This window comes from Felis catus, chromosome B2, assembly GCF_018350175.1.
Source record: "Felis catus isolate Fca126 chromosome B2, F.catus_Fca126_mat1.0, whole genome shotgun sequence".
Taxonomy (NCBI): domain Eukaryota; kingdom Metazoa; phylum Chordata; class Mammalia; order Carnivora; family Felidae; genus Felis; species Felis catus.
The window spans coordinates 15,366,580-15,382,097 of NC_058372.1; the positions used below are offsets into that span (position 1 = coordinate 15,366,580).

Below are 15,518 nucleotides of genomic sequence, written 5' to 3' on the forward strand. Positions count from 1 at the left end.
TCACCTGCTGCCAAGCTTTCAGAATCCGTCAGGAGGCACGGGTTTTCCGTTTAGGTGCTCGCAGGGACAGGAGCCTGGGGGTGGGGGAGGGGAGTATGCCCAGAGCCCCAGTGTGACAGGCACGTGAGCAGAGAGATTTAGATCAGAAGGCCTCAGATGACTAAACCCTAAACTCTAGCGGGAACCACAGAATCAGATGGTAATCAGTCTCATCCCAATGCATGTATAATCTCTTTGAGGTTTTTCATATTGGGGTAGCCATAGGTTTGCCGTGAGTGACAGCCGAAGGGTGAAGCCAAGGCCCTGGGGTCTGAAAGACCTGCTTCTCCGCCGCACCCCCCCGCCCCAATCCCTGACTCCTGCTCTGCTGTCCCACATGGGGCCACTTCTGTCTCCCGCTGGCAGTCACAGAAGGGCGAGGAGGCGCTGGCCGTGGTCCTTGGCTGTCAGCTCTCATCTCCGAATCATGGAAATGTGCCTTCTCTTCCTTTCTTTTTTTGGTTGGCTTGGAAGAAGTAGTCACTCAAAGGCCAGAAAGGAGGATTTGGCGATGCGCCAGTGAGTGAGAAGCCTCTTGGAGTCCTGGGTCTCTTGCTGTCGTTCCAGCAAGAGTGTGTTACACGTGCTTCTTTGCAGGACTTTCAGGACACGTTGGCTTTGCTGGTTCCAGCAGATTTATCGGCTTAATGCACTCGTATTGGTTTCCTGGGCCTAGATGCTAACAAAGTACCTCCAACTGTGTGGCTTAAGAAACAGAAATGTCTCACAGTTCTAAAGCCCAGAAGGCTGAAACCCAGGTGTTGGGACAATCGGTTCCAGGACTCTCCCCGAGCTGCCGGGGGTTCACTGGCCATCTTTGCCATTCCTTGGCTTGTACGAGCCTCCCCGTCTCCAACTTCATGTTCAGTGGTGGCCTCCCTGTGTGTGTGTGTCCGTATGTCTGAATGTCCCCTTTCTATAAGGACACCAGTCATATTGGGCAGGGACCCAACCACTCCCTCGTTTTAACTTGCTCATCTGCAAAGATCTCATTGCCAAATAAAGTCACATTCACAGATGCTGGGGGTCAGGACTTTATCTTTCACGGAGAGTTGGCCACGGAGGGGAGACGCAACTCAACCCATAAGATTTGGCTAAAAGGGTTTCTGTGCTCACCTTCCGTGGGAGGCCTTGGGAGCACAGGTTGTGGGGTCCGATGGCCTGGTCGAAAGCTGTCACTTACTGTCTGTGTATCTGTAGGCAAGGTGCCTGCCTTGCTTCCATATCAGTAAAATGGGCAAATTAAACAAAACAAAACAAAACAAAACACAAATGAATAAAAAGGTTGACGGAGGCAAATAAGTTAATATGTATAAAGTTCTTTAGAAAGCAGTTGGCATGTTACCGTCCCCTCACTAAATGTAAGCTGCTATACTGTTATCGCTATCGTTTGACTTGTTTTTTAACGTTCTGAGGACATCATATCATAAAGGATGCTTTAAAAAGATGAACTGAGGGGGCGCCTGGATGGCTCAGTCGGTTGAGCATCTGACTTCGGCTCAGGTCAGGATCATGTGGGTCGTGGGTTCGAGCCCCACTTTGGGCTCTGTGCTGGCAGCTCAGAGCCTGGAGCCTGCTTTGGGTTTTGTGTCTCCCCCTCTCTCTGCACCCCACTTGCCTCCAGCCCCTGCCACTTGTACTCTTTCTCTCTCAAAAATAAATAAACATTAAAAAAAAGAAAGATGCATTGAAAGGAATAAGGATGTTACCACCTGGATTCCTACATGTGTACATCTTCAAATGATCAAATAGTTGTCCCCTGCAGGGAATCTGCAAGGATCCATGGTGTTTTGAATGCAGAAAACAATTTACCTTTGAAACTGGATTTATCCATTTAAGAAACATTTATTCAAACCTTGCAGTGCGCAAAACACTTCACTGGGGTGTTCAGGTGAATTGAGAAACGACTAAGATAATATCTCTGGGTTTTAAGGAGCTCGCGGCCTAGTGAGAGACACAGGCATACACCGATGTGATCGTAGGCGGTAACAGACCTTGTGCAAAGTGCTGTCCCTGGATTAACCTGTGTATTCACACAATAATCCGGCAAGATAGATACAGGGCCACGGCCCCCAGGCCTCAATGCTAAATCCACAAATAACAACAACAACAGCAACAACAACAACAAAAATCTAAAACCAAAGCAAACAAACACTCCAAAGTCTGAAAACTGATTTTTTTCTTTGGTTTTGTGCAAACTCATTTGATCACAGAGCCGAAGCTGAACCGATGCGAGACAATTTATTGTTTGATTTCTCTGGCCCGCAGCACGTGAGTGTTCATCCAACACCTCTCTCTGTAGAAAAATGCTGGGGGTGATACGTAACATCTAGTAAATGCACCGTATGGTTCCAAGATCTGGGAGACCTAAATTGTATCTGGCTCCAGAGAGTTTGGAAAAAGGACGGTGAGCCTGTATAATTAAATATTTTACAGACAAGGAATACCGAGGTTCAGAGGAGTTAAGCTGTCTGCTCGGATCTCGAAGCTTCGAAGGGAGGAAACTGGCTTTCGGAGCCAGCCCTCTCTGTCCAGGGCTCCAAGCTTGGTCACTGTGTGATTCCCCAGCTGGGGAAGGCTGGGGGGCAGACTTCTTACCTGTCATCTTACTTGTTGGCCTCTGGCATCCCCAGCCTTCATTTCTTTAAACTCCTTTAATCTGGAACATTTCCACAGGCTTTCTTTGTCATAAGAACAAAGAGGCTAACTCTACAAGCTTGGGCCAGCCAGTCCTACTGGTATTTATTAAGTCTGTTTGGCTTGTAGGTCACAGAAACCAGCCCCAGGAGTAGACAGAAAGGGGTCGGGGGTGGGTGGGTGAGGTATGATTAGGGTACAGGTCCATGCCTCGGCCTCAGGAGGGATTAGGAGGAGGGGTACAGGGATCCTGAGCGAGTTCTCTCTTTGTCTTCTACCTGGGTTTCCCTGTGTGACCACCGACTTTCTCTTTCCTAGTCCACACTTAGAAAACAGCTACTACCACCAAAATGCAGCCCTCTAACTCCTCAGAGACGAATCTAGAATCTCTGCAATCCAATCCAAATTCTGCGTCTGTTACCTTTCTGCATGTGAGAACGGAGAATGGGGGTGGGAATGGGGGTCTGGTTAAAGAAAACAGCATGCAGGGGCCCTCCCTCCCGTGGTGGATTTGATCAGGATCACTAGTCTTTCTGACCTCAACCTAGCATTCGCTATGTCTTTGGAGTAAACATTCCCTTGACCTTAGCAAGCTGTTTGGCCTTTGGCTGCCCCTGCCCCCAAGCTACTGGCTTCATATTGGAGCCACGATACCGGGACCCGCTTAACACACTACTTGGAGGGCTTTACTGATGACGTCTCAAGCCGCCTACAGAGTGACCCAGTGTTTATCAAGATGCACTAGACTTGACCCTGCATACTCCATGACCTCTTCATGACTCAGCTACTGGTCATTCCTCCCTGATATCCCCAGGTCCAGTCACAGGGCCAGGCTGCTCCCTAGGCTCAGGCCTCCACGTTGCTGGTCTGTTCCGTTCTCTCAGGTCTGGAGGTCATGGCTGAGGGCCATGGACCAGGGCCAGGTCAGTGTCAGGGGCCAGGAGAGTCTGGAAGAGGAAAAGGGGCCTTCAAATCCAGATTTATTCTGGGGCAATCACTGAACCTCCCTATGGGTCTCTTTCCTCATCCCGTATCCTGAAGGGAATGTACCAGATGTTCTTTCAGGGGTCTGTTGGTTCTGAGAAATTCTGTGATGTCCGTGAGGGACTCTGGCGGGAGTTGCCGAGCACGCACAAAGAATGAGCATCACAGCTGATAAAAAGGATGTCATACGTGTCAAACCGGGCGGTCCATAAGTGAGAGCCTCTCTAACATCAGGGTAGGTAACCTTAGAGGAGCACCCTCCCAGGGCAGCTGTGGTCTGGGATTCACATACCTCAGCCCGAGTCTCGGTTTACTTGTGACGCAGGCCCGAGACTGTCCGCCTGAGAAAGGCCTGCTTGCAAGGCTGACCTTTGGCTGTGGCATCTGGGAGCTTGGCTGTAAATAGTTCCCTACACGGATATAAAACTTTCCCTAAGCGATAAGCACAGCTCACTGTGCCTAAACTGTTTGTGCAAAGCGTGTATGATTTATACCGAACGCTTTCCTCCTGGAAGGCTGGGATTTTGGTGCGTTCCGGGCAGGAAGTGCCGACGTGACCAGCCTCCAGTAAAAACTCTGGACACGGGGTCTCCAATGGGCTTCCCTGACAGACAGCAGTTCACGCCTATGGTCACTGGCAGCCGCTGGAGGGATTAAGCATGTCCTGCGTCACTCCCCCCCGGGAAGGTAGTCTTGGTGACTTGTGCCCGGTTCCCCCAGACTTTGCCCTGTGAGCCTTTTCCCTTTGCTGTTCTCGCTTCCTGTCCTTTCACTGTGAGCAGTCATAGCCTTGGGTATAACTATATGCCGAGTCCTGTTAATCCTCCTCCCAAGCCTGGGCGGGTCTTGGGGACTCTGGGTACTCACGGACTTTGGAGTGTCCCATAAGTAAAGATCAACCCCACACCCCTGTGCCGTTCCCCAGTGCTAATTCATGGCACAGAGTTTACTTAGGGTTTTGTTTTGTCTTGTTTTTGCCTGTTCCAAGAGGAGCGGCAGTTTAGTTAAAATTGTGTCCTGCGTCCTAACGTCCGCACTAGCCCCAGTGAGAGGCCAGAGCATTCGTAGTCCCCGTGTAAAAACTCAGCAAGGAACTCTCCTCGGTTCGGCCTGACATTCCATAATATGGTGTGAATTTTCTGGAACAGTTTGGCTGGCATTCCTTCTCATCAGGGCAACGCTGGCGGCAAGCTTCAGGATTCTTGATCAAATGAGGCTACGCATTCTCCAGAGCCAAGTAGCGAAGCCAATGGGTCTTGTGTAAGTTGGAGAAAAAAAAAAAAAAAATGACTGATGGAGGAAAGATCATTTGGGAAGAAACGCAAGCAAGGGAAGAAATATAGCAAGAATGCTTTGGGGGAGCGTTCTATTCCGAAAAAAGTCCTGCCCTGGGGAGGTATTGGTCTTGCCCCCTTAGTGGCAAGACCTGGGAGTCTATAAGTAAGTCGTGGAGAACACGACCTGTGTGTCTGGCCGTCAGATCTTTTATGGCCCGTGAGGACTCTAATCCCAGTATGTGAGTCTCTACGAAGCTGTCTTCTCTGCTTGCTGCCAGCTGGGCTGGCTTGCCTGGGTGGTTGAGTACTTGCTCTCCAAGGCCAGAAGGTCACTGCTCCTACTCCAGCATTTAAAATTAGCCCCTGCTAATGGCTTTGGCTCTCTCTCTGGAGCCAGAGCTGGAGGTCGGCAGCTCCAGAACATCTTCAGGAGGTGGTGCCAGGACCCCGCCCACCGGGGTGCTAGAAGCATGACCCCCAGAGGCCCGTTCTGAGAGTCTGTAGATTTTGTGGCAGTTTAGTGGCATGAGACGCTGACCTTACCTGGATGCGGCTTAAGGGCGTTTTTCTTCATCCCGGGGAGAGTGGAGGCAAGCCATCGAGTCGCACACGGAGCCTCTGCAGATGACGTAGATATTTCTGCCCTTCTTGGCATGTGGGAGGAAGTCTGAGTGTTGCTATGGCATTTGGAAGCTTTCACGTTCTTTTCCAAGTTGTTCAGAGATCCACGTTTGGTGGGCGATGACCCTTTCTGGGGGCCCCTGGGTGGCTAGTTGGTTAAGCGTCCGGCTTTGGCTCGGGTCACGATCTCACGGTTCGTGAGTTCAAGCCCCATGTCGGGCTCTGTGCTGACAACCCAGAGCCTGGAACCTGCTTCAGACTCTGTGTCTCCCTCTTTCTCTGCCCCTCCCTTGCTCACACTGTTTCTCTCTGTCTCTCAAAAGTAAATAAACGTTAAAAAATTTAAGAATACCCTTTTTGGGGGGCGGCTAAAATGACGACATGACACAAAAGGGAACTGTGGGCCAGCCCCTATTGCGGAGCGCGTCCTTGGTGCAGATTACTCGGTGTGCGGAGTGCCTTATGGGGGTGGAGGAGACGCTTGGGAGAAGAGGCTTCTCCCCTCCCTTCTGGAACTTTCCTTTGGACAGGACAAGGTGGCAACGCCACAGTGCCACCATCACCTGGGAAAACATGGCGGATGGGTGCTTGCAAAGCAGAAAGGGAAATTAACGGAAAATAGCTGCCTGAGGTGAGCATTCCCCTGTCTACGTTTAGGATGGATCGTAGCCAGAGTCAGATGTGGCTAACTACACCGACATTATTAAGGAAGAGGTTTTTGAAGGAGCCATTCAAGCTGACACTTAATCCAGAATCCTCTCCTTTCCCTGCCAGATCGGCTCCCCTTCTTTCTTCCCTGCCTGTGTTCAGGGCGCACACACCAGAGACTTGGAACCGTTCTGTGCGTCCCCCTCCCTCGTCCCCCTGAATCCTACCAACCACTGCAGATTTGACCTCCTCCCTTCCTCACTGCTGCCAACGCCTCCCCAGTTCAGGCCCTCAGCATTCTCTCTGAGGAAATAATTTCTAGAATAAAACAACATGCATCTGCCATTTATCCAGGTCCCCCTGCTGCTAACATCTCATCCCTGTTGTATATGGACTCTTATTTTCTCTCTCCCACATGCACATGTATGCGCGCGCGCACACACACACACACACACACACACACCCGTCTAATCTTTTCCTAACCGTTAGAGGGTGATTTGCATACATCATGGCCTCTAACGCCTATATACTTCCGTGTGTATTTCTTTTTTTTTTTTTCCCCGTGTGTATTTCCTAAGAATGGGACGTTCTGTTACAAGACCACGATGCAGTTATCTCAACTTCCGTGCATTAACCATCCACACGCTGTCTCCCTCCCATCTCCCTTCCATAGCCCAGCTTTGCCACTTGACCCAATAGTGTCTTCGGTAGCCCTTTACCCTCGCCACGGGCACCATGCGGGTCAGACATTGTGTTTACCTGTCGTGTCTCATTAGCATTTTCAAGTTTTTCTCTCTCTCTTATGACATTCACATTTTGGAAGAATACGGTTCCTTTTTTTTTTTTTTTTTTTTTTTTTAATAGTATGTCGCTCAGTTTGGGTTCGTCTGAGTTTCTTCATGGTCAAATTCAGGTTCTCCTGTTCTCAGCATCCCATGTGGAGATGCACAATGTCCCTGCCCGGCATTGGTGGTGGTAATTTTCATCACCCAGTTCAAGGCATACCTGGTTGCTCCTGTGTCTGTTACTATCTGTTCGGTTGCAATTAACAAGCAGTCTGTGGGGAGACTCTTTGAGACTACTTCTGGCTCACCTTCACAACTGCTCCCTGGGTTTAACACCCATCGATGGCGTTGTACCTCAGCCGGTCTCTGTTAGGATGGCTGTGAAATGATGCTTTGCCAACACCAGCCTCCCCGCCTCTATTCTTTCTTATCTCCCCCGCGTCTATTCAGAACGGGTTCTCGTTCTGTCATCCCCCACACATCAGGGCTTTCCCTGGCTCTTCTCACTCTTGGGATAAACTTCAAGCCCTCATTGGTCCTGTACGTCTTCATCTTTTACCTCCACCCCCCCACCCCCCGTCATTTGCCCTTGTCCTCTCTTCTCTAGGAGCACCTCAAATACACACTGCAGTATACCTCAGTTCCCTTTACTTTCCTGACCGGAATGCCTCCTTCCTGATGACTTTGCCTGGCAAACTCCTTTGCATTAAGTTTTTTTTTTTTATTTATTAGTTTTGAGAGAGATGGAAAGCATATGAGTGGGGAAGGGGCAGAGAGAGGGGGATAGAGGGTCTGAAGCGGGTTCCGTGCTGACAGCAGAGAGCCCTGCAGGGTTCAAACTCACGGTCTATGAAATCATGACCTGGACCAAAGCAGGATGCTTAATTGACTGAGCCACCCACGTGCCCCACCTTTGCATTTTAAAAAACCCAGGTAGGTTCCCCCAAATCCCTCAAGGGAAGCCTTCTCTTATGCCTTAGGCTAAGGTAAGTTTCTCTCCTCTGGGCTCCCAAGTGACTTGCACCTGCTTCTGTCATAGCACTTACCACAGTACAGTGACATTTACCTCTCTGTGCACCCCCACCGTCATCCCCCCTCAAAAAACCCCTAGTGCCTTGGAGGCAACCAGGTCTTACTGAATTCTGGAGTTCCAGCAAGCTCAGTGCCTGACGTGGAGGAGTGGTGTTTCATAAGTTTGTGTCATAATAATGAATTTCTAGGATATGGTCGTGGCAATTCTCAAACATAGCGGACCAGAGGATTCTGTCTCTGTCTCTCTTTTTCTAATTTATTAATTTTAAAAAGGCCTTGATTTATTTTTTAAAAACACTCTATTGATGTAGGATTGACACATAAAAAGCTATACATATTTAATGTAGGCAACTCAGTGAATTTGGGGGTACGTATACACCTGTGGAGAGATTCTTTTTACGGAGCGTTTTTAAAAGCTGGTATTTCATAAAATATAGCTTGAAAATCCCTGGATCTTTAAGATTCCTTCCCATTATGGGTTGAATTGTGCCTCTTCCCCACCCACCCCCGCCCCCCCAAAAATTTCTGTTGGAGTCCTAACCCTGAATACCTCAGAACGTGACCTTATTTGGAAATAGGGCCTTCAGCTTAAAATGTGGTCGTTGGGTGTGCCTTAATCCAGTATGACTGGTGTCCTTATGAAAAGGGAAAACTCGGGGCCACCTGAGTGGCTCAGTCAGTTTAAGCATCCGAGTCTGCTTGGGGTTCTCTCTCTCCTTCTCTCTCTGTTGCTCCCCTACTTGTTCTCTCTCTCTCTCTCTCTCTCTCTCTCACTCACTCTCTCTCTCTCTCTCTCAAAATAAATACGTTTTAAAAAATAAACAGGAAAATTTGGAGACAGACACTTGCCCAAGGAGAGCTCCATGTGAAGGCAAAGGCAGAGACTGGAGTGATCTGGAACCAGCCAAGGGTTGCCTGTAAATGGCCAGAAGCAGGAGAGGGGTGTGGAATGGGTTGTCCCTCACGCCCTCAGAGGGAACCAACCCTGTTGATACCTTGATCTTCAGCTCCCAGCACTGTGAGACCACACATTTCTGCTGCTTGAGTCACCTCATCTGGGGTACTTTGTTATGCAGCCCTAGCAGACTGATACACCTTCCAACTGAAATCTTTGCTCTTCGATAATGATGGTAACATAGGGATCTGCTTAACATCTAGGAGGGCATACAGGTTCCAAAAAGGATTCTTAAACATTCCCTTCTAGATTGGGAAATTTTTGCCAAAAAACGTTGACACCTAGAGCGGACGGGCCTAGAATTCAGGAAGCCACTTCAGCTGTAGGCCCTACGAGTGGGCAGGAAGGGTCTGGTGGGGGTAAGGGACACATTACTACAGGCTGGTAGAAGGAGGGGAGACTCAAATACATGCTTCCAGCATCTAAAAGCTCTCTTTGCTGTCAGCAGGACAGATCGGTGGGATCATGGTGGCCTGCACGTTCTCTCTCAGGATGCCCACGTCCTTGCAAGCCCTCCCTTGCCGTAACTGGCAGCCACCTGCATAAATGTGTTTGAGGGAATAGACGCAGCCTGCACATGGGATTCACCACCAATCTTGGGGGCGTGTCTGCTGACACTGCTTGAGAATGTCACTCCGGGATTAGCAGGTGGCTGCAGCAGGCCTGTTTGGACCTGGCAGATATCCAGCTCCTCCCGGCTTAGCCTTCCTCTCCTGGGGCTGCACGCCCAGGCTTCTCCTGGGCTGACTGTCTTCCAGAAGGATGGTCCTCCCTTTTGACGGTAGCCTCAGGTTTAGAGATCGGGGCTGTGAGTTGTCATAACTGATCACCCCACCGGCGGCCCCTACCGTGCTAACAAATACAGATCTCTGTTTCCAAGCTTTGCCCTTGTTCTCTTAGGGCAGCGCAGGAGTGCTGGTTCCTAGGGTTTGATTTTGAAGTGTCAGGTGAAGAGGTCCATGGGGGGGTTCAAAGTGATTTGAGGGCGCCTGGGTGGCTCAGTCGGTGAAGCGTCTGACTTCAGCTCAGGTCATGATCTTGCAGTTCATGGGTTCGAGCCCCGTGTCAGGCTCTGTGCTGACAGCTCAGAGCCTGGAGCCTGCTTCGGATTCTGGGTCTCCCTCTCTCTAGACTGCCCCTCCCCCCGCTCATGTTCTCTGTCTCTGTCTCTGTCTCTCTCTCTCTCTCTCTCTCTCTTCATCTGCCCCACCCCACCATCTCTCAAAAATGAATAAACGTTAAAAAAATGTTTTTAAAAAGTGATTTCAGGGGCACCTGGGTGGCTCAGTCGGTTAAGCGTCAGACTCTTGCTTTCGGCTCAAGTCGTGATCTCACGGTTTTGTGAGTTCGAGCCCCGCATCTGGCTCTGTGGTCACAGTGGAGAGCCTGCTGGGGATTCTCTCTCTCCCTCTCTCTCTGCCCCCCCCCTCTCGTGCTGTCTCGCTCTCAAAATAAATAAACTTAAAGAAGCCCTTCCATTTAAAAATAAAAACAAAGAGGGGCGCCTGGGTGGCGCAGTCGGTAAAGCATCCGACTTCAGCCAGGTCACGATCTCGCGGTCCGTGAGTTCGAGGTCCGTGTCGGGCTCTGGGCTGATGGCTCGGAGCCTGGAGCCTGTTTCCGATTCTGTGTCTCCCTCTCTCTCTGCCCCTCCCCCGTTCATGCTCTGTCTCTCTCTGTCCCAAAAATAAATAAAAAACGTTGAAAAAAATTAAAAAAAATAAATAAAAATAAAAACAAAGACAAGTGATTTGAAATAAATGCCACTGACCCAGGCGGCTGTTTAAAAACCCATGCCCTGTTGGCGTGTTACAGATCCCGGAGCGGTGGCTTTGTTGAACTTGAGTTTCCGGCCTCAGTTAGGATGCCGGCAGTGGGGCTGTGTGTGTTAGGCACGTGGACAAGGTGGCTGGTCCAGACCCCAGCCCGTGGCTCTGTGCTCGCCTCTCGCCCTGCGAGTCCTGGTTAGTCCCTGCCAGCACTGCTCTCCTCCGTTTGCGGCGGAGCAGGCAGAAGCTCTCGCACCTTCCCTCTGCTACCGTGTGTACGTCTCTTCTAATCAAGCCTTCCGCACCTGGCTGCTTCCTTGACGTGATGCCCTATGAAGAGATCAGACCCGCACAGCGGTGTCGAGCCCCAGAGGCTTAGGACGGCGAAGGGTGGGACGTGTGGACTGTGCGACCCAGCGGGACAAGCTCCTGGCTTCTTCAAGATCAGACCTGTGTTTTCTTATGTGTGTGCCTGCTCTAAGCTGCAGCAGTAACATGTCTTCTTATAGAGCACGTTTCTTGGTTCTTTGGAAAGCGAAGCGAGCTTGTTAGCAAGAACGGTGAGGTCACACCCAGCTGTCCCTCCCTCTGGCTGGTGGCAGGCATCTTCTCTCCACGTCAGAACGGTGGCTTTGCGAGGGAAGAAGCCAGGCATTGCCAAAGGACAAAATCTGTTTGCCTTTGGCCCTGGAAAATGTTAGACAAGAGCTTATTCTCCTGAATTGTTTGAATACTATGGCTAGGCTGCTAGGGGAAAGGTAGGGTTGGATCTTGGTCTCCTTTGAGTAAGGGCTCAGTAGGGGCGCCTGGGGGGCTCAGTGGTTAGGCATCTGACTCTTTTTCTTTTTTTTTTTCAGATTCATTAATTTATTTTTTAATTTACATCCCAGTTAATTAGCATGTAGCGCAACAATGATTTCAGGAGTACATTCCTTAATGCCCCGTACCCGTTTAGCCCATCCCCCCTCCCAAGGCATCTGACTCTTGATCTCGGCTCAGGTCACCATCTCACAGTTCCTGAGTTCAAGCCCCACAGCGGGCTCTGAGCTGATGGCGCAGAGCCTGCTTGGGATTCTGTCTCTCCTTCTCTCTGCCCCTCCCCAACTTGCGTGTGTGTGCTCTCTCTCTCAAAATAAATAATAGACTTAAAAAAAAAAAAAGATTAAGGGCTCAGTACAAGTGCAAACATTATTACAGTCATCAAATAGATTATGGCCATGGCAGTGTCTAGATCTTGTTGATATGCATATTAGTTCCTGAATATTCGCATATTAGTATAAGTGAAAAGTGGTGCTCATGGAGCATCAGGAAATCTGGTCCTTTATGGAGACAGGAGTGCGGGCTTGGAATGCTGCCAGACTTCTCCTTTACCAGAATGCTAACGACCTCCCTCCTCCCTCTTCCTCCACTTTGCCTTTTGCCAGAGGCTGAGCTCTGTTTCTTTGCCCGTGTTTAATCCCTCTACCGTGCATGTAAGCTGGTCTGTTACTGCATTACTGACAATAAATGTGCTGTTGTAGGAAGGCTGGTATTTGCATTATTTATCAAGTTAGGTTTAGGGGATTCACTTGATAATTAGAGGAGGTTGATTTTTCTAGTGGAGCTGAGACGATGCGATTCTTTTGCACGGACTACGAAACTGAAGACGAGTCTAAATTCAAGTATCTTCTCCTTTCCTCTTGGCAGGTGTCTCTCTCTGTGGGACCTGTCAGTTCCGTGTGCCACGTTTCATTAAAAAAAATGGTTTTTAACGTTTATTTATTATTGAGTGACAGAGGGAGACAGAGCGTGAGCAGGGGAGGGGCAGAGAAAGAGGGAGACACAGAATCTGAAACAGGCTCCAGGCTCTGAGCTGTCAGCACAGAGCCCCACGCAGGGCTCAAACTCACAAACTGTGAGATCATGACCTGAGCCGAAGTCTGAAGCTTAACCGACTGAGCCACCCAGGCACCCCTGCCGCATTTCATTTTGAAGAGATCGTGTCATTTGCAGTGATCTCAGATTTGCTGTTTCCCCGACAGCTTTTCACCCAAACCCTCACCAGCTCAGAAATCGGGCCAAAGCCCCCATGTGTGTGCTGTGGCAACAGGAGTGTGTGAGGACAGAGGAGAGCAAATTTCTGGGTTGGTGCTCACGGACCTGCGGGGCTGGAGACTGCCTCAGAATACGGAAAGAAACTTGGGCCCCGAGTGGTTTTAGGGTGCTTGCCTGAGGTCACAGCTGGTTTGGAACAGAGATGGTCAGTAAGATAAGTCTGGTAATTTCCATGACACCATGGCCTTAGTCACTTTTCCATGAACAAGAGCAAACCATTTGAACCCAGGGATGGACAGTGTGGCCACTGGGGTGCATACAGATTCTTACCCTTTCACCTCCCAGCCCGATGAGCTCATATCAAACATGTTTGTATCCCATTTTGCTCCTCATTATTTAAAAAAAATTAAAAAAAAATTTTTTTTAACGTTTATTTATTTTTGAGACAGAGAGAGACAGAGCATGAACAGGGGAGGGTCAGAGAGAGGGAGACACAGAATGTGAAACAGGCTCCAGGCTCTGAGCAGTCAGCACAGAGCCTGACGTGGGGCTTGAACTCACGGACCGCGAGATCATGGCCTGAGCCGAAGTCGGATGCTTAACCGACTGAGCCACCCAGGCGCCCCCAAAAAAAATTTTTTTAAGTTTATTTATTTTGAGAGAGATGGAGATGGCACAAGTCAGGGGAGGGGCGGAGAGAGGGAGAGAGAGAGTCCCAAGCAGGCTCCGTACTGCCAGTGCAGAGCCCAGTGCGGGGCTGGAACTCATAAAACCCCAAGATCATGACACGCATCTGGGCACAGCACTAACTACCCCTAGCTAGTAGGGAGGGCTGGGGGAGGCGAACTTAATGTTAAATGCTCAGGATATCGTGAAATTATATCAGCCCGGGCAGATGTGAATCGTGGAATGAGTTCTCTGCCTCGGTCTGATTACTTGTAGATTAGCAGATGAGATAATCAGTGTGTCTGGATACCCAGGTAGTTGCAGTGGTTCCTGCCTATCCAGTGGCGAGGAACACTAGGGAAGAGAAGTGAGGACAGGAGGGCGGGACAGACACACACGGGACGGACACACACCAGGCAAAGCTGCAGCACTGAAAGATAACAACATAAGCACTTCTTTTAAAGTATTAGAGGGCTCTGCGTTTCTCAAAATGGGCTACGGATGTTTGGATCATAACCCGAGTGCTGTTTACATTGAAAGCTGTTCTCTGATTTAATAGGAAACATATCTGGTTTTGATTTCTGCAAACATTTGTTGGCAAAATGGCTGCCAGGAGACCCAGCCAGCCCTGGAAGGGGAGAGCGTCTGAGCTCTTGCTTTTCTCGAAGGGAGAGGTGCTGTCCAGGGGCAGGGCTCGGAGCCCGGTCGTCTGCAGATTGACGGATTACAGGCCAGGTGGGCACGGTTCACAAAGAGCTCACATTAACCCTTAAGTTGGCTGCGGGGAGACCTGGGCAGCCTGCGATGGCAGAACTAGTCTCGCTTGGCGTTCCTGTAACAATTATTACCGACTGGCGGGGCCTAATGTTAATTGCAGCAGGGAGGGCTGCAGAGATCAGCAGTTGCCATCCCAGGCTCTGGAATTAGAGAGACCTGGCTCCAGATCCTCCCTCCTCCACGTACTTGCCTTAGCGCAGGGCTTTTCGATCTTGACTGCACCCTAGAGTCACCCAGGTTGATTTTAGAACTCTGGGTGCCCAGGCTACACCCTAGAGGAAGCCTATAAGAATCTCTGGGGGTGGAACACAGGCACGGGTATTTTTTTTTTTAAAGAATTCGTCTTCTCCCTTCACAGTGGATAACCACGCTGAGAACGACTGTTGGTGGAAGACCGTGGAGTTTAGGAGTTCGGTAGCTGTGTTCCCTCATCTGTCAAATGGGGATAATATTTTCTAACATAGATGGTCCCTGTGAAGGTAGAAGGAGGTAATACGTGCCAGGTGCTTAGTGCAGGGCCCAGCACATAGTAAGTGCTCAATAAACGACACCCAACTTTACAAGCTCAGATTCTTTATGTGCAAAAGAAGCAAACTAACAAAACCCTCCTGAAATGCAGAACTGGTGTTATTTCTCGGGTCCAAGGCTCTGGATAAGAGTTGGTGCATTGGAGACAGACAGACTGACAGCCTCCGAGCCTGCAGCTGTGCTGTAGAGGAGAGCTGGGCATCAGAGCCCCTTCTGGGTCAGGCCCGCACGGGGCAGTGGTGCTGACGTTGTCTGACTTTCTCAGACTTGTCGGCGCGCCCAAATCCATTTGAAATCTCAGGGATTCGTCATCGCCATTTTTTTTTTATTTTCAATTGTTTATTCTTTGACCCTCCCTCTCATTTGCCTCGGCATTACAATAGCTGCTTAAAACTCGAGCCTGTTGCAGTGTTTGACAAGGGGGCAGTCTCCAGAGAATCAAATGCGAGTGAAGTTTGAATAGTATGTCTCTATCCTCCTACCCAGCACATCTGGAACAGTTAAGTCCCGAGGGCTGTGACTGCAGGGAGGATGTCTCCAGAAGTCAAGAATGCAAATGGGCCCCTGTTTCTGTGATTGTACTCTCACTCCCTGATATAAAATCATGTCCACCTCTGGAATATTAGTAGGTGTCTGTATCGCCCTCTTAAATATCAGTTAGAAAAAATTCACGTATCATGTCTGGGTTAACAATTCTCTTGGAACATTATCCGCTAGTACCCTCACCAGAGTACCGGCTGTGACACAGGTTCGCTGGTTCGGGGGG

The 15,518-nt window shown here is 49.8% G+C and overlaps 1 protein-coding gene and 1 non-coding gene across 3 annotated transcripts in view; both read left to right on the top strand.

Annotated features, from left to right (window-relative positions):
- Positions 1–15,518, top strand: part of GFOD1 (glucose-fructose oxidoreductase domain containing 1) — a 120,815-nt gene that overhangs the window by 34,339 nt on the left and 70,958 nt on the right. The window lies entirely within an intron of this gene.
- TRNAR-UCG lies at positions 1,501–1,585 on the top strand. The gene has a single exon. It is a non-coding gene; the product is annotated as a tRNA-Arg (tRNA).